General features: G+C 41.4%; 1 protein-coding gene across 5 annotated transcripts in view; it reads right to left on the reverse strand.

Moving 5' to 3' along the window:
* The window catches only part of dlgap4b (discs, large (Drosophila) homolog-associated protein 4b), a 162,443-nt gene that overhangs the window by 39,672 nt on the left and 98,350 nt on the right, over positions 1-24,421 (reverse strand). For 4 of the 5 annotated variants that reach the window (XM_078167108.1, XM_033626851.2, XM_033626854.2 and 1 more), the window contains exon 3: positions 14,878-14,926. The exons of the other annotated variant lie outside the window; for it this stretch is intronic. The gene's annotated coding sequence lies outside the window, so the exon portion shown is untranslated. The remainder of the gene's footprint in view (positions 1-14,877; positions 14,927-24,421) is intronic. 5 annotated transcript variants of the gene reach the window in all.

The raw sequence follows: 24,421 nt of genomic DNA on the forward strand, positions 1-24,421 counted from the left end.
CAGAGTATAATAACAGAGGTCAAGAGACACGCTGACCCTCAGAGAAGAAATAATTCAGGTCAAGCTTCTGCAGTCATTACACGGTGCTGGACAGACAAGTGTGTGTGTCTCACTCTGTGTACAGTGCTCATAGAGAACAGTACACACATGAACGTTAATGTGTCTGTGTTTGTGTGTGTTTTTACACCCTGCTTAGAGCGTCTGGTGGTAGCATCTCCCTGCCTTGTGCACTGGGGAGCTGCCATCTGCTCCTCCAGTGGGAAAAGGGGCGTTTGGCACCGTGTCCAATTCATGACCTTACTCATTCTCTCAGCCGCAGCAACCTCAGAGCCACAGGCAGTTCACACCGCTGACCAGAAGAGGGCGATCACACTCAATGCAAGCTGGACTGTGTTTCTGTCAAGTTCCATCACTCTCTGATGTGTTCATGCAGCATGTGGGGATGTTGTGGAGATTTACTTCTTCAAGTCAGAGTTTTACAGAATTATTTGTCAGTCACAGAATCTGTCAGACAGCACTGGAGATGTGATGGAAAAGTCTGTGTGGATGATGTTGAGTAATGTTTAAATAATGAGTAACAGCAAAGAAGTCCAAGTCCACCTAAAACTACATTGACTCTGAAGCAATCAGTGTCTTTTCTGATGATGCTCATAAATCAAGGAGTTACAGCATGTTTCAGCCCTGACTTTTTTTGCTTAAAGGATATGTCACCCACAAAAGGGTCATTTGTATATTAATTACTATCTGTGTGTTACCTTGAATTCCTGAGTCGGAGTAAAAAGGATCTACATTAAACAACAGCAAACTCTAACACAAGTCATGCAGTATGATCCAAGTCTCATTTATCCAGTTGTATGCACAGCACTTCCCTAACACATGCATTTCACCTAAAACCTTACCATTTAAGACACCTACACATAAACAGTCCCATGCAGGGTAAGTAGCGCAGCGAGGCTAGCATGTGCTCTGAACTCTGCTCAATGGACTACACAAGCAAAGTTCAAACACATGCATCTGCCCAGATGTAGTACTCAAATGCATTCGTTTTAATAGTAAGGTTTTAGCCAAAAATGCGTGAGCATACAACTGAATAAATTAGACTTGGATTATACTGCACAAGTAATTTGTGAGTTTGTAAACAGATATTTTGACATAGTTTTGCTGTTGTTAAACGCGGCCCCCTTTTCCTCAAGTTCATCAAGAATTTTTCTGTTTTTGGATTCTTCCCTCACCGTGGAGGCATGTGAGAAAAAGTTTTCTTTGTGAATTCAGTGTAACGTGGGTTGAGTAACTGATAAACAAATGATAGTTTTGTGGTTGAAGTTTACCTTTAATGTAAAAAATGCTTTGCATAAATGTAAAAATACTCCATTACAAGTAAAAATCCCTAATTTAAAATCCCCTATAAGTAAAAGTATAACCAGCAAAATGTACTTAGAATATAAAAGTAAAAGCACTTGTTCAAGCAAAAAATGGTGCCTGTCTTTTATTAGTGATTATCACATACTGATGCATTAAAGTATAAGGTAGGGGCACTAGTTTTACCCACTTTATATATACTGTAGTATATATACCGTAGTCAGGTATTTTTCACCAGTGGTTCCAAATGTAGGAGATGGGCAGCTCTTAAGATAAGTCTACGGGATCCGGATCAATGGGATAAGACAGATGAAAAACTAAAGTTCTACTACAAAAACTTGTTGTCATTTTGGTACAGTACATTACATATACAGTTTGGCTCTTGAACAGCAATGAGGAAAGTTAACAGGGTAAAATTCTGGCCGAAAATATGTAAAGTCTTCATCGGAAAAGTAACTAGTTACTGCAGCTGTCAAATAAATGTAGTGAAGCGAAGAGTATATTTCCCTCTGAAATGTGGAGTATAATTGCCTACTTAGCACAAGAGTAAAGTAGCAACTTTCCACCACTGCTAATTCATTAAAAATACTGCAGCACTGGTACAGAGGGATGAATGTTTTGGGATAAAAATGGCTGAATGCAATAAAAAAGTTCAACAGCAGCACAAAATAAAATATAGATCAATTTTTGATCTTCAAAAACCCAAACTTTTTGAACCTTAATGGGGGCCTGTATGTTTAATATCATCCTAGGGACTACCTGTCAGTCTTTACTCTGTCAGACTTCCCTCGATTCACCTTCTGTAAATGTCCAATTATTAACAATGAAAAAGCACTACATGAATATTTTACCCATTTAATTCCAACAATATTTCCTCAAGTATTTCCCTGAATTAGTTCCAAGAACAAATTGACTCTTCACTCTGGGTCAAGGTGACAATTTTCATACCCAATATTTTCATTCACAGACCCAGGCTTTGCCATCCTGGAAGCAGTAAAACTGACCGCTACATACTGTATCAAAACGTCACTGGGTTGTCTGTGTTGTAGCCCTTGAGTTTCCAGATTTTTCAACCGGTTTGAAAACCGGTTGCCAGTTTCTAGATTGGCAAGTCTGTGGGCGGCCAGATTTAGATTAGAAACCGTGCAAAGGACATCATCCCCTCATCTGAGCAAACGCTGTACAGAGAGGCAGTTTGTCAGAGCACAGCTCAGTCAGTCAGCGCTGAGCCCATCTGCTCTGTAGGCTTACAGCACTGCCCTGGAAGACAGGGGGCAGCTCTGTGTGTGTGTGTGTGTGTGTGTGAGTGTGTGTGCCTGAAGGCAGTGTGTGTCACATGTAACAAGGGGAGGGGAATGCGTACAGGCTGCTGGTGAGGAGGAAGGGACAGCAGGAAGTGGGGGAAAAGCTGTGGGGAGAAAGGTGTGGGTTTCGACGGCAGTGAAAATGAAAGCAATCTGAAGGGACTGAGGAGGTGTGAAAATGAGTAAATGTGTTGTAAACTGTGCACTGGGGAGAAGGTGAAGGAATATAATGACACAGAGGAAGATGAGAGACAAAAATCATCAAATAGGGAGACACACAGCACGGAGGAAGGAGAGCCAAAGAGGTTAATGTCGCGACAGTTTTTCACGTATATGAAGAAAACAAGCTATGATTTTAGCTGATGAGATATAATCAGTTGATACTGGAGGAGATGTGTGTCAGATAGCAGAGTGTTGGATGCATTTGTTTATCCCAGGAAAAGGTGTGAAGGTGTAAATTAGTGTGAATATGTGAGGCATATGCGTGTGCAATATAATAATTGCCCATGACTGCTTGAAAGATTTGAATATTTTTTGCCTTGGTTTAAGTTATGAGGCCCTGTTCAAGTGAGAGCTAATTGAATAATTTGTCAGTCACTGAATGCCTCTGAGTGTTTGCAAGCAGAGACACACAAACACTCGCTCGCATGTATGTGTGTCACATAATAAATAATTAATAGTGCGTATGTGTGCGCATGTGTGCGCATGTGTGCGTGCGTGTGCGGCAGGCTAACCTTGTCCTAATTACACTCTATCTATTCCATCAGTGCTGCGCTCTGGCCTATTTTCACGGCTATAAATTTACCACTCTCCCCTCTGTTGTGATAGATGACCCACTCATTTTAGCCCATCTCTGAAGACTGTGAGCCAGAAAGGAAGTCAGTGAAAGACAGTGGCACCACTTCTCTGCTTATGGTGGCGATGGAACTTTCCATGTCCTCAAAACTATTTGTGTGTGAAGTTAGTGCATTAAAACAGGTGTGGGGTGATGTTGTTACCGTTTTTGTTTTTTTTCCAGATGAGGAAAGCCTTGTATGAAAAAGCAGGGAATACATTTAGCAGCTGAACGTGTCACCTGGAGATCTCCAGAGTGTTTTACATTGAAGAAATCAGCTCTTCCCCGCTGTTACACTGCACAGAGTATTTATGAATTCGGAGTCTTGATGTTAGCAGTGTTTAGAGACTTCAAGGCTGCGTACTGAAGAGCATCTTTTGTCTCTGAAGTGATGCCAAAGCACTGAACTGTAGGCACAGTTTCATAGTTGCTATTCTGTCACTGTTCCTGACCTCTAATCTGCCTGGAGGGGAGACAGTGAGGAGACAAGAGGTCAATAAAATGTCACATTTTTATATGGCTCAGGTCTGTAAATACACAAATGCCAAACACCCAGCTGATTCTCAACATCATATCTACACATCAGTGACATGCTCAGATACATATCCAATATTTCAGACACAATTCAACAGGTATTAATTGGTTGTGAGGGCTCAAGGATCAAACAGCCCAATCTGTGCGTCAGCTTTGAATTCAAGTGTTGAAATAAACAAATGAAAGCACTTAAATCTCACTTGCTCTTGATTTGCTGGCAGTGGGAAATAATTACCTTTTAAAATGTGTTAATTCAATGTTGAGTTATATCTCAATTATTTTATAATCCACATAGTAAACAAACACTGACGCACTTTCCAAGTGTTTGCACCATAGTTTGGGTTCCAGGGATCAATGTCTGACTACAACTCAACCCAAAACAATGAATCTGTATAAACCAAAGCTATGAAAATAAAACAAGAGAAAGTGAAAACATTTAATACTTATGCCATATGATGATATAAAACATAGCTTATTCTTTTGACCTTCACCTCTAATCTGTGTGGCAGCCATTATCACAGGCCACATTCCAACATGTATCACCCACTCCCACCACTTTGACCTTGTTAATGTCCCTTTGTGGATCTGTTGGGACAGTCTACCTGCAGGTGTGAAGGCAACTGTGTGTAAATCACCAAGCAAACCATTTAGCCCAGGGGAGTCAAATACATGGCTTGCGGGCCAGAACTAGCCAACCAAAGGGTCCAATCAGGTCCACTGGATAACTCTCAACACCTAATAATAATGAACTAGTGAAGGCTGAGAGATGTCAGATTTCATGAGCAAGTTAAAAAGTGAGTAGCTGTCTGTGTAAAAAGCTGCTTCAGTGGCTTTTTTACACCATAAACACAATATAGTTCTCTTTATCTAATACTGAAGATTGTGCAAAACATTGTCAATCAGCAGCTCCAGTAGAAAATAATGCGCATCAGACTTCTGTCTTCAAACTAGGGCTGCCCCCTGATAGTCGACCAAACATTAGTCGACCAGAAAGGTCAATAGTCGGCAAGATTTCATTGAAGATTGAAGATTTCAAAACCAAACAAATGTGAAACTCTATTAGGAGCTGTGCCTTGTCAAAATAAATCAAAACCTAATTTAATTTGAAAGGACAGACACAGGAAGTGGCCAAACTGCGGTCAGAGAGGAGTCACGTTACTTTCCAGGGCTGGTACCTGTGGTTGTCACACAGGCTAGTTAATAACATGTGGGGCAGGAAATCCAAAGTGTGGGATCATTTTGAGAAGGTGAAGGACGAACCCAAGGTGATATGTAAACTCATTCGTCGACTACTAATATGACGAATCTGTAAGTAGCTACATGCTAGGATAACTACACAGGAGTGTGTAAAAATGCATGTGTAATGACAGTGAGTAGACTGACTGAATGTGGAAATGTGGCAATGTGGGATGTGTACTTGTACGTCTTCACACTAAAAGAAAGGGAGACATTTGGAGGTTTTTTTATGCAATGGTTTTACTGGCCCGACCCACTTGAGATCAAATTAGATTATGATTGGCCTATGAACTGAAATGACTTTTACACCAGTGATTTAAAAGGACTTGAATATACACTGCTTTTGAACAACTACCATCTTTCTTAATCATTCATGGCTGTCCAGTAACTACATTTTCAAAGAGCTTGTCAACAGTCAGAATAATATCAAAAGCAGTACAACTTTAAAGTATAGATTTACATATTTTCAAGTCTGTCTTCATAAAAATAATCACATGCCCATATGTATGCTGAAGGAGTCATTTTTCATTGGAATAATTTCCCCTTTTCATGCTGGCCATAAAATGATCCCTTTATAGCGTGACTCCAGTGTAAGAGACGGGGGACAAAATCCAGCACAAATACATTTTAAAGTTCAGTCGAAGCTAATAAGAGGCTTCAGCAGTCTAAGATACTCAAATCAAGTGGGTATCTTAAAGTCACTGTCTTTTCAGAACAAAATTCCCTCTTTGTGTTCCTTCACATGCAGTGTTGTCTTGCTGAGCTGGAGAATAGATAGTGACACGAAAAGGGAATATTGTACTATAAAAACTTTTGAAGATACCCACTTGACTTGGCAAGTTCAGACTGTTGAAACCTTATATTAGCTTCAGCTGAACTTTGAAACGCATTTTTGCACAAAAGGAGGGTTTTGTCTTTTACCTTTAAATACTACAAGGCTCACAGTTTAGCACCGTACAGAGAGCTGCTGAGCAGACTGTCGGCTCCACACACATCTCCCTCGGTGTTAGATTAGGAGGAAGATGAAGGAGAGATGAATGAATTAGACCTTTGCCACATTGTTTTGGAAATAAAAACAAAGGTTTTGCACTGATATTCAAACACACAGCTCTTCCCATTTCTGTCCATGTTACTTGATCCACACAGTGCCACAACTGGGTGGTAGATTCTGGGGCAGCTCTGTGCTGTAACCGGCACAGACATAACTCTTGAGAATACATTTTGGGGTTAGCTGAAAGATGCTTTCAGATAATCAATATCTGTAGGTGAGTCTGCACCCGTTGGGAATTAAAGGCTCTGACATCAGAGGCCTAACAGGTGACACAAGAGAAAATAGTTTAGGAGATTTTGATTAACAGGGTTTCAAATCACCACCACTTTTAAGTGACAGTTGACCCCTTGCTAAGTCCCGCCCCCAGACACAGACTGGCCAATCATAACGCAGCATCGGGCCGGCTCAGACATGGGTCTGATAACACAGCTGTGCTCCATTGACTCTGATGCAATCATTTCAGATTTCCTTCATTTTCAGGCTGGTTTGGTGGATTTGGAGCTACATTTTGTGCCTGGAGCACGTCATGTATTAATGATACATCCTTAAAGTGCATTTTGTAGAGCCCTCTGTCTGCTTCTCTCTGGAAACACTATTTCATTTTTCCAAAAATATGATAATATTTCTTCAGGGAGTGCAGTAAGTTACTGTGTAGGCTCCATGCCTACTCCGACAGCTTGATGGACCATCTCAAAGGGGCGGAGCTTAGCGAAAAGTCAATTACTGAATCTGTTAATTCTTGTTTTAAACCATCATTAAATGCCCTTTTATATTGAATTACCTTGTTTGTCTATTTTCATGTGAAGCTTTTTGTGCTGCATTTCATGTATGAAAGGTGCTATATAAATTAAGTTTATCATTATCATTATTATTACTCTGTTCACAACTACAACCCACAAACCGAAGAGTGCTGTTTTATATGGCAGTGTGGCTATAGCTAGTCGCTCAAAGTCTCATTTGATTGGATAAACTTTTGTAAATGCCCATGAGTGCAGGATGAGTCATCAGACATTTAAAACCGACAGGGATTTTGAAGTGAAAATACTCTGATACTGATTTTTTGACATAAATTTGGCATATAACAAGAGCAAATGATGAACTAACACAAAGGCACATGATTAAAACTGGGAAACTGTATTTTTCATTATAGGGTACTTGAAGTATTTAATCTATGGGAGCCAAGAGCAGTGGGTTAACTCGTTGAACTAGGACCACATCGGAGAGGATCCAACGCTAACCTCATAATACAACCAATCTGAACCCAATTTCAGGCTAGAGACATGGTGACCAGACATGGCCTGATGCTACTTTATTCGAGAGTATATTTTTATATTTTGGAATGACACAGGGATGGGTGTCTCTTGCTGAGTCCTGCACACAGTGAGGCGCAGCGGGAGGAAGAGGGTTGTGGGCTGCAGCTGTGGCCTCTATCTCTAGACTCAGGGCAAATCACAAGGACTAATGCAAAGAGACAGAGATGTGCACATATGCATGCACACACAGACACTGGCATAATTTTATGAATGCACAGACACCATTCAAACACTCACACACACACACACACACACACACACACACACACACGCACACACACACACACAGAGTAAGGATTCACTTCAAAGGCTAAAAGATCCTGACATTATCTATTACACTGACGGCACCACATGCTGCAAAACTTTAACCATAAACCTCAGCTGTTCTTTGATATCAAACTATCACACCAAATTAGAGCCGTCTCTCTTTAATTATATGTTAAGGGAAACAACATAGATAACATCAATGAGTATTAATATTTGAAGTTCAGAGCAGAATTCAGTCTTTCATGTTCTTGCACAACCAAAACTGAGGTTGACTTTCAGGGTACAAGACGAAGTTAAATGAAGGGGTTATAAGAGGTTTGATGTTTTTTTTTTATCTTGACTAGACTTTTGTAAGACCTAAAGCTTTAATGAAAGCTCCCAAATCTCATTCCTAAGCTACAGCTCAGTGACGTCTTGTGCTGTCTGCAAGTTGCTGCATTGCATGTGTTTGAGCTATGAGCAGTCACCCACAGCCTGTTATGAACAACCACAGCACAGCTATAAATCCCACCGGGATAAGCCTTAAACCTCACTCACTTCGAAATGCCCTTGGCCTGACACACAATAGCCATGGTTCATTCTGGCACATCCACGCAACCTTGACCCCAACTCCCACACCAACAGAGGAAGCAGCAGCGGCGCAATATACGTCCTGCTGTGAAAGGAAAAGGTGAAAAGGCACTTCCTGTTGAGATGTGAAGGGTGATCGGGTGACGGGGGTGGGGGATGGGGGGTGGGGGGTGGGGGGGGGTGGGAGTGTGGACAGGGGTCCCCTCTGGATGCCAAGTGGGTCAACCTTGCACTCATGCCTCACAATCCCCACATGACGTCACAATAATACCCTAATGGCCGTCTGTCAACCTATCAACAGCACAAGGATGAGCCGTTGTCATGACAACGGTCATAAAGCCAGCAGGACAGGCAGGGATGGTACATATATATGGTTTTATATCACATAGAGCACTGACATTTAGGAGATGTGAGCCGCAGCCCTCAGACCATATAGCTGTTGCTCAAAGTCACATGGATGTATTACTGTACACGTGACTTCCATGTGTGACATACTTTACAACAAGTATATGCGGGCAGAAAATATTTCTGCAACATGGAGGTCGACACTAAATTGAGAGTCACACTGAGGAGGCTAAATGGCTAAAATCACATCATGCACCATGTTTATGTGCACTAATCTAGAGTCATTGGTCCTGCAGCAAATACTAAACTACTTTGGTGTTATTTGGTTCAGTATCATTTATGATGCCATGTAGAACCTAAAAAAAAATCCTCCTCTCAGTTTCAACAGTCAGACTATAATTTGACATGAAACAACCTTGTGCTGGTGGAACCTTGAACATATTCCCCAGGAATGCATTGTAATACTGGATCAACCTTTTTCCCCTTTAAGGGCGCTGGCCTTGTGGGTAACCTGTGACGTGTACTTCATGATGTGCTTCGGTGTGTGTGGAGGGAAGCAGCTCTCTTGGGGCAGCAAAGAGTGATGGTAGTCGGTAGGAGTCAGTGTCTAGATAAGCTCAGGGCTACTGTTAAACCTCATGAGAAGGCCATGTTTATTGTTTTGTGGTGAAGACTGCAATAAAGCCCTTGTTGGTGAATGGCACCTGAACGCCTCATCATCTTTCCTGCTGCAGAGTGGTCTGGACCGCTAGAAGCTAGTTACCAGCTCATAATGAGCCAAGCTAATGTATTGTTAATAAGCCAGCATGTTCCCAACTATGGTTCGGAGCCGGTGAGCTGTCACTGAGAAGAGTTAACAGTTAAAACAAAGCAGGGCACTTGATTGTTAAAGAACCGTTGGTTGTAAAGCGACCTGGCCATTATGTGAGTACAAATATTGTTATATGTACAAATAACACGAGTCCTGTCATCAATTATGAACTTGAAACACTGCCCCAGGGCTGAGATTTTACAACAATAGTTGAATTTACAACAAAAGAATTGTTAATGTAAAAGCTGTAAACAATGAAATAAAGCCCTATTGTTCTGTTGTGGTGTTCCAATGTGTGATTTATAAATCAGAGGCTGCTACACTACATTACGTAGCTGAAAAAACACACGCCGCTGTGCATAATTTGAGGCGCATCTAGTGCCAACAAGCAGCGTTGATTTGCAGCGCGTCAACATAAGACCACACACAGTTAATACTACTTTTACTAAAAGATCTGTATTGTACCAGCTCTGCAAAAGCCTAAAATCATGCGGACACCCACTAATTAAAGTTGATTTCTCACGTGATGAGCCCATCTCCAGAGCTATGACTCGCCAGGCAATATCTTTTTTTGCCACTGGCTTTATAGATAGATAGAATAAGTGATGAAGGACATTAAGAAGACATTTTCATTCCCCTTTTATATTCATTCCACAAGCTCATGGCTGAGGGCAGGTTTTAGCCCACAGCCAGTAAAGTGCTGGAAAAAGTTCATGGACACTGAGTGGGAGCAAAGAGAGAGTGGAGAAGAGAGCGTAGCGTTGATGCAATGGTGTACAGAGCCCCTGCTGCGAAAGGGCAGGGTAAATGTCTTCAAGTAGCTTTGTGAGCGTACAGCCTGGTTTACTGCAATTGCGGTAGTTGCACCCCAAAGTGCTGGTTAGTGCGGATGACTAGTGCTTTTGAGAAAAGGAGAAGAAACCATAATTCTATTTCATTTTGTTCTTCTTTCACATTAAACGTGCTTCACTAAGGATAGCTTTGACTCTACTGTTTTCATTTTATTAGGTCTGCATCGTTCCACTAGCAGAATGAATCCCTTATTGGCTTTACTCAAACTTTGAGCTGTTGTTTGCGATGTTACAGAGGTGATTCTCCAGAGTAAGGATGACTTATTCCTACAACTGTCAGGGAAGAGATCAAGGGAAGTGGCTAGGTGTTATTGCATGTAAACACAGGTGCAGAGGTAACACACACTAGACCCCACCCCTTTCAGGTAAGCCTCGTCCTTCCCGCCCACACAGTACAGTGTAGGTCTGGCTTTAATCGCACTGGGGGGCCGGGACCAGATCCTTGGTTCGCCTGCAATCTGGATAGTAGCAGTCTTCAACAACTTGTCTCTCATCATCCACTCTTAGACACATGTGGGCAAAAATGTGTTTTTTGAGGCGTGGTGAGGCTGGAAAAAGGATTGTAGCGTTAAGTGTTGAGGGGCAGCATGTCCACAAATGCTGGCCAACACCTTGCCACCGCCGCATTGAAAATACCAGGAGTGGCAATAATGACACATACCATTCAGCAGCGGTGTGTTTTGGCCTTGAGTCTGTTTAATCAACTGGCTCTCATGAGGTTTCCTTCCCACTGAGGTTTGAATATCACCACTGAGACTCATTACCTAACCGCATTGAAGCAGGTAATGTGGATCTTTGCTGATAGAACTTCTGAGTCAGAGAGGATGTTGACCTTGACATAGTAACACGGAGTGATTAACAATTTCTTTTTTTCCCTTTTTTGCATGTTCTATTCACAGTGTGAGTGGGCTGTGTGTTTCATCCTGATATATCAGAACATATCCATTTAACAAATTTTTTCTCTGCGGTGACTCATCTGAAAATACACAGATTTCAAAGGTAACAGCGCATCTCATCTCAGGGGGAAACTGGCGATTCATCTTTGCTTTTGAGGCACCATGAATAACAAAAGGTAGAAAAATATAAATGCTTGTGTACAGCAAATTAAAGGCAGCAGAAAATGGGATGAAGTCATTCTGTATTTTTTAGACAGGATACCCTGTTTAAATTCCATGTGAAGGACATTAAGAGCACTTCTACGCTGTCCTAGTCGGACCAAAAAGTGTTTCCACGCCTGCCTCTCACTGTCTGCACACAGAAGAGGCTTTTTAATAGCACAGAATGAGCACTTTATAATGCAAGTGTGTAAAGAGACGAGAGAGGAGGGAAGGAGTGAGGAGACAAAAGAAGTTGTACACTGTGATTCAGGGGAATTGCCACAGTCTCTTTGTGTGCAGAAAGCTAGGAGAGAGGAAAGCATCAATCACAGCTGTCCTCTGCAGCCCTGCTCTCCTCCCTACATTCTCATTCACTGGGTGCACTCAGCTTTGATCGTAGTGTTTCAACATTGTGGTCGTATGCTTCTTGTCTTTCCTCTCCGAAGCTATCATTGATCTGAATGTCCCCTGGCAAATGCTACGTGTCTCACTTTGACCTAAAAAGGAAAGCGGGAATTTATTCGCCGCGGAGAAAGTTGCACGATTAATTTGTTATCAAGCCACGGTTCACCTTTTGTGCACAGCTACTGTACAAAAGCTGGTGTCAAATGCAACCTCCAGATCCAATTCTAACACCTCTAGCATGGCCTATTGTGAGTGTGATGTCAGCTACACCCGCTCATCCCCCACCCCGGGGAGACTCCCATCGGGGGCCTTATGGGAAGGATTGAGAGGAGTCTCGTGATTGGAGCTTCCTGTTATCTCTTCACCACAGCAACAGGGCTGGCAGGACCCCTGTTTCTGCAGAAAAACTGGCAATATGTGTGCATCTTCCAAGGTGTATATGTGCCTGTGTGTGTGAATGTCAAGAACTACATTTGTATGCAAATGCATATCTTGGAGTGCATGTGTGTACGTGTGATATAAGAGGTGTGCATGCAAATATTTGAAAGAAACGACAAACATAGGATGTTGTGTGTATACTGTAGGTTTCTGACGGAAAGAGGGACAGCGGCATGAAATCGAATCTGTGGCCACATGTGAGAAGTGTTCATGTTTGTGGGTATAATCCTGAAATTGAATCTACCATGTATACCGTTTTACATACCCATTAAAATGAGGTAGACAAGCCCACCCAAGCCACTTTCAAGAGGCGGATGCCCATGTTTATGGCTGGGAGTGGTACAACTTGTGCTCACTGATATTTACAGTAGCAAGACCCTGACAAAAATAACATTCACTCCTTCCACAACAAACACAACATAATCCTAGAGACACAATGTTCAATGATCTGTGAAATACTACAGTCATGTTTCCCCTACTTTCTCATTATCATTACACCGTTACACAACTACATAAGACCAGGTTTAAAAATCTCAATCCTCTCAAGTCATTTCTGTCTGTCGCTGAGTCCTATAAATCTTATTTTCTTGAAGTCCGTGAAAAAATCTGCCAGTGCTGGCGAAATGTTGCAGCTTGTTTCTTCTATAAAACAAGAATTATCTTGATATGAGTGTCTGAAAATTTTAACTGAAAATACTTGAAATAAGTAGATTTGCATTGGAGACCAACATTCCCCCTGCACTGCTAGATCTTTTTAATCTGTTAAAAACAAACTTTAAAGCTGTACTAATCGATAATTTATATTAATAATGGATCAATTTGGCTGCTCATGGTAACAAACTCACAGATAATTACTGTTCTTAGTTTAAAAGAACGTTATAGCTACTTTCAAGTCATTACCTTGGTTTTACAGCCCATAACTTTTCTGTTTTGGTTCAGTCTCGAAAAAGTTCTGATAAACCCACTGAATGCTAAATGCCCAGCATGTAATAGCTGGTGAACCAAAACACTCTCAGTTCCAATTTGTCAAATATGGCAGCTTGGTTAGCGGCCCTACGCTTCACTTTTGATGCTGTAGGTACCCCTCTCGCATTGCTTTGTGATGCTCAGGCACAGTGTCTCAATTTCAGCTTGTTGCATGCACAGGGTCTTTTCAAAATAAACTTATATGTTCACAGAAAATGTAGGTTTTGTCACCAAAGCTTTTTAGGTTTAGGGAACAAATCTACTTGGTTAGGTTTACAGAAAAAGGCCACGTTTTCGGTTAAAGTAAGCATGTTTGTTATATAACTTAAGCAAGTTAACGAGTAGACGCGTGATGTCTCCCATGATGATTTGTATGTCACATGACAATAACTACATAACGTAATTTTTTTTTTTTTTAATTTAGCATTTGACAATAGACACAAACACTGGTCTCCTTAGTCAAAGTCCTATGTTTGTTTGACACATCCACCACCTCTTCCTCCCTCATAGAACTTTCTCTTTAAACTACATCATTGCTGTGAATGGGTTTACCTTGGGGTTTGTTGAAAGCCCAGTGCAACTCAGACGGACACTAAAGGGTGCCTTGTGCATTGGAATCTGACGCCAACAGCCACTGACCAAGCTGCTATATTGGTATATCAGTGCTATTCCCTGGGAATGAGAACAGGCTGGGTGAAGATATTGAAGCCTTTAGCTGCTAAAGAGTCAGATATTTCCCTCGAGATGGTGGAGACCAGTACAGTGGTATGAATATTGGACACAGGTTGTCACAAACTTCTGATGATGCTAATGTGGCTCTGTGTCTGCTGGCTGTGTAAATAGGACACGGTTTGGTAACACACTCACCATATCAAATATGTAAGATGGTAATATGTGAAGGATGCTCTCTAAAACTCCCGCACTCTTCTCTCACATCTTATCTGCAGCAATTCTCCAAAAGCTGCAGCTTCTTATCTTTGCACTGACCGACTGCACTGTCTCGAGAACTGCTTGGAAGCTACAACACCAGTTTCCAGGTGTACATCGAGCCGGTCCTGCCGGGTTTTAAATGCAAGCACAGATGCTTCTGGAAACTCACTGGAAAGTCTCACATCCTCATCCATTATTGATAGCGCCTTAAGCCTTCCTGTGCTGGGGATGACAAACTAAAAACCAGAAGTGGCAACTCTGTAGCATATCGAAGGAAGGGTTGTGTTTGAAATTTGAATTTCCCTAGCTTGTCCTGCAGTGAGTCATCCTTTGATGTCCCATCAGTGTGTTTGCAGGGAATAGCAATTAGCTCCTAATAAATGGAGTCAGCAGTGAATCCTGTCCCTGATGGTTAGTGAGGAGCAGGCAGTTAAAGGTTAGGGGTCCAGGGCTACGGCTCTGTGTGTGCATGAGTGTTTGTGTACTTAATTGTAACTTTCAGTGGGTTTAATTCATTTAAAAGCAACATTACCAGCTGAGTGCTGAGGTCAGACAGAGGACTTACATTGGCAGCTCATTTCTCAGAAGCCTCGATCTGAGTAGGAGGAGGTTTCCTGAAAGAGATATGAGGAAAACTGTCAGCCTTTGTGTCTTACCAACCCATACAATTATGTCTTTACTTGTTAACCGACGAGAAATCCTGAGTATCCTTTGCTACAGACACACACCTGCACCCACACACACACACACACAGAGCTGAGGATGAGGCTTTGCAGTCAGGTTAAAATGATCTGATTGAGAGCCAGTGCTTGGGGGCAACTTGTGTTCGGGCTCAGGCCGGCAAAGCTCCACCTTGTTGTCTACTTTACTCCTCTCTGCCCTACTTTTCTCTCTCTTCCTCTTCTCCCACACCTCGGAGGGTAGTACAAAGGCACCGACTCGCTTTAGCTCATTTCAATCACGGTAGTCTCCCACTCATCCATATTCCAGTCGCTTTTATAACACCTGCAGTGTAACAGAAGCTATGACAATGTTGGATCAGGGCTTTTCTCTGCAAACAGTCTCACACTCACCACGTGTCCTGTCTGATAACACTACGGGGTCCACACTGAAGGGTTCTGTCACTGCTCGGACACAAGACTGTGAGTGTGGGTGTCGGTGTGCCTTTGGACACCTACAGTCGTTATATGTGTTGAGTTTGTCACATTTACTTCTTGGTGCCTGTGTTAGGTCACATCACAGCCTCATCAAACACATTACAAAAGTATATTCTTTTTATCATTTCCAGCGTCAGAGAGGGACCCGAAGCTTCTCAGCGCCGACTACAATAGGCCTATACTTTGACAAGCACCATCCTAAATCTGTGGGAGAGAGACTCTGAGGTTATACATCAAACTGCATCCCAGCGCTCTTATTATGCATTATGGATTCCTCTCATCCTGAAAAATTCGGTTAGAAACGCCTTTGTTCATCGGTCTCACAAGCACGCACATATACAGTGTGCTGAAAGGTATAACCTTGATGTTACTATTCAAATGCAGCTCTGTTCAGTGTTTTATGCCACTGTTTTTTTTTCCTTTCTACATACCCAACTCACACAGCATGAAAACTGTTGGATATTCTCTTTGATATTTTTGACATTCATCTGTGATGGTGGCAAACACACAAAGCTTCTCAAGTGCATTCAATGCCAAAGAAGGCATCAACATAGGAACCTGTTCCGGTTTTTTAATGTGTGCGACAAAAGATAAATATCCACGAGGTACAGGATGTTTTTAATTCTACACACAGATCTTATCAGTTCATCTTGAGCAAACACAACCTCAGCTCTCTGCAGATCTATCACTATTCATAGTATGGTAATTATACCGCACCTTTCAATGTTGGTAGGACAAAGTACTTTACAAGTGTCTCGCTTCAACATGTGGACGGAAGGAATCGGATATCAAACCATTAATAGGGGAGACTGGGGATGGTTCTAACAAAGGGATAGTTGTAACACTCTCAGTTTGGCCAATTAGAAACGAGCTGTGGTGACATCATCAACATAGTCCATGCCCATTTACAATTGGAGCTCACTGGTGAAGCCGCATGTCTCTGAGTCCAAATTTGTCTGTTCTAGAGCCAAAAAACAGTTTTTCAGGTGAGAAACCAAACATTTTCATCACAATAGTTTTTTGCATAGTGTCCATTGTGTTGTATGTACAATTGTTTCACTTACATAGCTTCAAGTAGTAGTTTCTCTAGTTTAATTTGATGTGTTTCATTAGTGCTGGCTTTGAAGCTAAATGCTAAAAACGGTTAGGTCTTTCATGGCTGCTAGGCATGGGGAGGGTGGAGCTCTTCGAAAGTGTTTATTGTTCAACTGTTAAAATGCTGTTCAAACGTCAACCTCATTTACTACAACGTGCGCGCGCGCGCACACACACACACACACACACAGGTTAATACTTTATTATTCTTTATTTTATTTATTTTATGTTGTATATTTTTATTTATTTTAATATTATAATTATTGTATTCTTACAAGTTTATTGTTCCTTCTTTATTATTCATTAAAGTGCTTGAATACATTTAGCCTATTGTGAATTTTTTTAAGCACAATAATTTAATTGTTACATCCATCCCCAGCTAGTGTTAAAACTCACCCCGGTACTGGGGTACGTTGTAACAATATACCTCTTTGTATTTGACATTAATTTCCATAATCTGTGATGGTGTAGTAGAGGTCAAAGTGTGTGTTATTTATAGCAGACAAATATGGGTACCACGTATAAAATTTAAGAGCTCTAACAAAAAAAACCCACTGAGTTACACTTGCTCAAACAAAAAGTGTTACAATTATCCCCGGTCTCCCCTACTCTTCAGCCATCCAATCATGGGGATGAGGATGAATATACTCACATTACTGAAGTACACTGAATATTTATGGAAAAAAGTCAGTAAAATATCAAAGGTGCCTGTGCATCAAATGCTTCAGCCTAAACCACAAATGAGGTTGTATCTCCATGTCCTCCGAAATTACCCCCATGAGTGTTTTTCGATATGGCTCTCCACATGGGCAGGATCACAGTGTTTGCAAGTGCCTTCTAAAACCTTTACAAATAACCGTTACAAAAATGATTCATGTGGCCTTAAAAAACTGCCACCACTATGGTTAAGGGTTGATGAGGTTAAGGCCACTAAAACTAACTAGCTAAGGTGAAGGGAAAGATTATAATCAACCAGAAATTGGTATCTGATGGAAGAGAGGATGCCTCCCGTGTCAAAGTCACACATGTTTTTGACTCGGCCATCAATCCTGCCCTCCTCCCTCAGAATTCTTGTGTCGCTACAACATTGGACTACTTCCACATTTGCTTTTGAGTGAGAACACTCATTATTTGCAGGACAAATGGGTTGTTTCAAGTGCTCTGAACAAAGGACCAATGCATTTTTCTTTGTGAATACAGCCTCGAACATTCAGAACTGTCGTGTCCAGGGGAGTTTCCAAAATATTTTGAAACCATTTAAAAGGAGCATCCTTTGGTATCTTTATCTTCACTATGCACATGTGCACAAGTAATCTGTGATGTCTTCATACACGTGGATACAGATTTCTCTGATAACTACACTGCTGTAACACAAAAGTGTTGACTTTTCTATGGCCAATAAGATGCTTCGTTCAGATTGTAGGCAAATCGGATTTGATTTTTAAATCATATCTTAAAGACGTGAAGATTTGTGTTTCCAGACATCACCAACCTATCTGCATGGGTTGCTTGGGTAATGACTTAAGCATTAGTCACAACATATTCGCTAATGACAAGGCCTTCCGTTGTGGAAGCATGAGAAATGTAGGTCCATCATTTAGTCCTCCAAACAAGTGTGATTGTTCGGAGATGCCTGCAGAGTACCTAAAGACAATTTATTTTGCTGTCTGTCCATGGACTTGTGTTCTGTCGTCCTCCATAGGACTATGCTAGTAGCAGCATGGATTCTGCTCAGCACTCTAGTTTTGACATCGTTGTCATGTGTTGTGTTGCGAGTGACGCCAAAGTGACTTTGAATCTGATATGAGCAGCCAGAGAAGCCACATGCCCACAGGTAAGCTCGCCGCATCTCGCCCATGCCCGGGAGCCCTCTCCTTAGGTCGGTCTGTGCAAATATTATGATTTATATCCTTATTCTAAACACCAAGTTTCATTTTTATCCTATCTTAGATGGGTCTTAGGATTCTCTGCCATAGCGTCCACCATACTCCCAGCTGCTGCTTCATCACTTTGTTCTCTACCCCACCTCCTTGCCACTTTTAGCTCTGGCTGGTTGACATGAAATGCATCACTTTGGTACACCAGTGCAGGAAAGTTACCACAGACACCAGACATCATAACTCCTGTATATTGCGGAATACAGAAGGCTTTTCCTGACAGCCATAGGCTTAATCAGCATTGTGTGAACTTTTTTGGCAAGAGATTGAATATATTGGATGTTCATTTATATATAAAAGTTTCCACTTCAGATTTAAAAAGAGCAGCCATTAAAGCAAAAGGAAAAAGCTTGATTAAGCCTGACCCGCCTGACTAAGAAATTGGCGAATATAAATGCAGCACAAACCTAAAATGAAACCAGGAGACAGTGATGGCTTGAAAATGTTAGGCTGTCCCTTTGGTTAGCTTTAATAGCATGATACTACAGGGTGAACCAGCTGCCCTCCAGCCAGCTTCAGAGGTGGAGGCAGTATAGAATGTCATGTTCCTCAGTCAGACCACTCAAATGGCCCAAATACACCACTCTGCCCCGGACACCCACAACCATTGTAAAATTTGTAACAACAGTTTCAACACTGTGGTTAGCTTTGATTTTCGGGACAGAATCAACAAACACAAAACTCAAAAGTGCTGTGACCTTTTGCAATAAAATGTCAAGAAAAACTGCACTCAAACACACACACGCATGCACGCGCACACACACACACACACACACACACACACACACACCTCTGAACAGTGTTGAAGGTCACCTCGTATCAGCTTCAAGGAGAATGACAAGAACAAGAACACAATCCAAAATTGCCTGTTAGTGACTATTAATATGGATCACATTAATTGTACACAGAGAATAGAAATGATTTTAAAGGAAGTAAGGCACCCAATTACTGGAAATGTGTAAGAAAAAAATAGTGAATGTCAATGGGCAAAGCTGATTCTCCCTCAGCCATTAGGATTCCTTCCACTCCCTGGGAGAACAGACACTCACACGTGTTTAAGCTCTTCCACAAAGCACAGATGAACTAGAATTGAAGACAAATGAAGGACACTTTATGGAGTTGTGGGGATTGAATCGGGCGTGGGATTCATGCCAAACCTCTCTTCTCCCCGCTTCATCGCTCACTGCAGATCCGAAGGACTAATGTCAAACTGCACTTCACGGCACCGGGTTTGTTGGGGCAACGTAAGATAAATTAGAAATGAGATTGGGAAACAGATTGAGGCATCAGGCCAGAGGGATCCGCTGATTGGGCTCTTCATTTTGGGAATGCATTATAAATGTCTGTTCACTGGCTGCGGAAAATCTCTCTCATTGATGGAAATTGGCCTCAATTGAGAAACAATTACATTAGATTAAATGTTTCGGATTTTGTAGCTAAATTGAGCGCGTTGATGATTGAGGATTACTTTTTACCGCAGCAGATGTCTCCAGAACAAGCGTAGTTAAGAATAAAAAAAACACAACTTGATTTAGCCAACATTTCTGCACGATATATTTCAATAAAGGAACATGGATAAAGATTATGTTATGGGACTCTTTACTTTCACATTGCTCAGTTGCTGATTTTGATAACAGCAGGCCTTTAACATCTCTAACTTCTCTAACTTTCTGTAAAGTCAACCAACATTTAAAGGACAGATATCCGACTTTCTCCAAGATGTGACGTGAGAGAAAAACTACAGGAAGTACTTTTAAACATGGTAATAGTCCCTGAGACGCCCTGGTCAGAACTAATGCATAACATATTAGGCCCGTTTCCACTGAAGAAGTTCCTGGTACTATTTGGGGGGCAGGAACCACTACAGGAACGTCCTCTCGCTCGGCCCTCTCAACCGCCATGTCTCCACTCAGAGCGGAGAAGGAGGAAGGTTCCTGTAAAGTTACCGGGCTCGCTCTGTATGTGACGTAAGCGCGACCATTTTGACCGGGGCAACGTAGGGGCGCCGTTAGCCGTTAGCAGTGTCTGTAATAACTCCAGTCACGGTCCGTGAAAAAAATATACTTTCCAGCGGATGTCTTAGTTACAACATGACTGAGCTAACTGGAGTAGTTTCATGTTGTATCCGACAACGGGAGGCTTTTAACAGATGACGTCCTGATGTTAGCTTTGCTGCTGCTGTTAGCTGATGCTTTCTAGAAATCGTGATTTCCCTAAACTGAATAAATACCACACATAGCAACACAAAACTGCTTTGCTAGCTCAATCAATTTTTTTTCACGGACCGGTTATTGAGTTTTTTTTACATGGCGGTGGAAGCTATGAACGAGCTAACTCTCGTCTGCTGAGTTTTAAAAATGCCGGCTATTTTGTTGCTTTCTGTTGACATCACATCCCCCCTTGAGTATATCCAATCAGCACCAAGTAATCCCCAAGCCCCAGCCAGGAGTCTTTCGGGGCCGTTCTGAGTACCTACTCCGAGGCAGGGACCTGTTTAGCCCCTGTACAAGTTCCGGAACTCTGTCCTTCGGGGGTGGTTCCTGCGGTGGAGACACGCACCAACGGCCCCGGCCCCGTAAAATTACCCCGAAGTTCCTGCGGTGGAAACGGGCCTATTACTTACTGTGAGCTCTTCAAGGTCATTATGGTCTGGCTAAGGATTCTGTGATGCTGGTTAAAGAAGGGTGTTGTAGCAATTTGTAGCATCATTGTGTTGATGTGTTCAAGTACAAATGTTACCAGAGGAAACATTCGCTACTGTATGTTACATTCACTATGTTGCATTTACTCAAGGAAGTCAATTTAACTTTTTTTCAATATATTGTACCTGCAGAGCAGTGTTGGGTGAGGGCTACTTTAAAAGTAATCAAAGTACATTACTGTGTTACTTTTTAAAAAAGTAACCAGTTACTTTATTGCGTTACTCCCTGAGTAAAGTAACTCAATTACTTTAAAAGTACTTCCAACGTTACTCCCTGAGAAAAGTAACTCAAGCACTTTTAAAGCACTTTTGAGTATTCTACATTTTCTATTGGGCAATGGGCCACAGGGCGCTAAGCCTACATTTTTTTATCTCCAAAATTAAAGTTATGGACCACTTGCCCTTCACTGAGATCCAATTCTCCCATCACAGCCGTCACTTTGACCAGTAGAAACACAGAACAATCTGCTGCCATAGACAACTGTATGACAACACCCCGGCGTTTTTAATATTTCCTCTAGGGATGTTACCACACAGAGTAAAAGGGGGAAATGATGGTGTGAAACAGCAGAGGCACTTTGTCAACCCGCTGAATTAACGTTACTGTCATTAGCATCAAGCTAGCAAACAATGGTACATCTTCACGGTCGGACATAAAGTAATAACATTAACAAATAGCGGCGGGGTTTTTACTCACCGCAACTGCAGAGGCTCCCAGCTTCATTTGAAACAAACTACATTATAGACGGTCCGTTATTTATTAATCCCTCTGTGTGTTTATATATTTACTTTTTATCCGCTCCGTTGTCTTTATAAAGTTAACATATCGCACCGTCATTTCAAACTCAACACTTGTTTCAAATTAAAAGCCCCTTATAACCTCGGCCGAGAGAATCCCTCCATTTTCTAAATAGGCTTTTATTCTGAAACATTTGTCAGAACTTCCTGTAGAAGATACAGTAGCTTGACAGTTTACATATGGCGCTTCAAATGTAGCTCTTGCCATCTGCTGACGCTTTTAGGTGACTACAACAACATGTCGGCTGGCACATGAACAGACACAGACACTCAAATAACAGTGAAAGTAATAAAAATAGGACAAGAATAACCCGATGACATCACACACGCCGTGAAAGACGACCGGGGATAATTGGTGAGTACCAGCGTGTAGCGTGAACCAGGCATAATGCAAGTCCTGAGTCTGAAATATGTCTGTCAGCGAGTCCTACTCCACCTATTTAGACTCCACCGTAGACAACAGCAGCATTTCTCCGACCACGTAGCGAGCCACAAGCTCCGTGGCTTCTTTCAGACTGATAGGTTTAACGTTATCTCCGTTATTAGAATGAAACAACAGCCGTTGCTGTTTCGGAGCTGAAGGACCAGCGTTCTAAAAGTAACAGAAGTAACTGATGTCTTGTTTGAAAATGTACTTAAGTATTTGATTACTCAAACAGCAAACTAACACGTTAGGTTACTCGTTACTGCAAAAAGTAATCAAAGTAATCTATATATAGGTATAACGCGTTACTTTGTAACGCGTTATACCCAACTCTGCTGCAGAGTAATTCTACATTTCATACATACTCAAATTTTGGTCCAGACTAAAATATCTCAACAACTACTGGATGGATTTCCATTACATTTGAAGTACAGCCTCACAGAGATGCTGGCATGGCTGTAGACTCTTAGTCTTCTTAATCCTTTACTTTTGTTTTTTTTATCAATATTCTGTTCAGGTTATTCTCAAAGGTCAAAGAACCTGAAGGTGTACCGATTCTTGTTCTGCTTTGGCACCTTGTTGTAAGGTAGCTACATCCCCTCAAGCCTATAGACTCAAGATTGACTACTGTATAGATCAAACTATTGAGCAGCTTCTGTTTGTTTATGTTTGTCCACAGTCTAATGCAGTGGTTTTCAAACTTTTTGTGCCCAAGGCACACCGAAGAACAATACAAAATCTCAAGGCACACCTGCACAGTACATGTATTTATATCTGTGCACGATAGCCCCTATAACGTGTTATCACCCCGACATAAATGCTTGTTTTCATTTCCTAATATCAAATAACAATTGACAACCATTGATGACTCTTATATATTTAACAAAATGATTCAATAATTAATTTTAAACTTTTTAAAATCAACAATAACACATCCATTTAAGTGGGAAATAATGTAAGATAATATGATGTGATACACACTTATAATTCCCACGTGCTAACGGTTACAAATAGGTTCCCCTTAAAGGTTTTATGACTTAAATTACATTTTTTAGGTAGAGTTTGCCTCTTTATTAAGAAATGGGTGCTCACAACATACTGATACAGTCAATTAAAAATTCATACATAACTTTTTGATTAGGCCCAGTTGTATATTGCAATAATAATGTGTGGTTATCACAAAATCCCACAGCATACCTGGGTTTGCATCACAGTACACCAGTGTGCCACGGCACTCCATTTGAGAACCACTGGTCTAGTGTATAAACAAGTAAAATCCCACTTTAAAAGCTGAAAGAATGTTAACATTTTTACTCTGAATTCTCAGAGTTTAAATTTCAAAACACACTGAAAGGTTACTAAACTCCTTCATTTCGGTTGGCATGTCAGTTGTGTGCCAAAGTTTTTGGATGTTGTGTATCAATGCACAGTTGGTACATTACACAGGTGAAACACAGTCTGTTTAAACAGCAGCATCACTGGTGCACAGGTTAAATATAAACCAATGTGTTACTGCGCTTGTTAAAGCAGACAGATGTTTGTCTGTTTAACAGTCTGGAGGATGATCTGAATTTCTCTCAGTCACTTGGCTCATGAGAACTTGGTCTGTAGTTTATCCAGGTTTTCATTGTGCTGTCGGTGGCCTAACACACTCTTCTTTCGAGCACCTAGCAGTGATTATGGCCAATTGAGATTCTTATTAGCTGGAGACAAAACTTTTTGCTAATTCACATACATCATAACCTTTTAAATATAAAAAAACTCACTAATATTAGTTGAGAAATAATATTATATTGTGCTTTTTAAAAAATTACAGCTCTCCTGATTACTTGTGTTTGTTTATAGGCCAGTCCTGCCTGATCAAATATGGCAGCAAGGTTGACGTATCATCCACAGGCTAATGCGGTGTTTACATATTCTATTATATATATGTGTGTATACACTGAACAACATCCAGGGACCTGAGCTATCACTTAAAAACTCAAAAGCTAGTCCAA

Source organism: Epinephelus lanceolatus, chromosome 1, assembly GCF_041903045.1.
Source record: "Epinephelus lanceolatus isolate andai-2023 chromosome 1, ASM4190304v1, whole genome shotgun sequence".
Taxonomy (NCBI): domain Eukaryota; kingdom Metazoa; phylum Chordata; class Actinopteri; order Perciformes; family Serranidae; genus Epinephelus; species Epinephelus lanceolatus.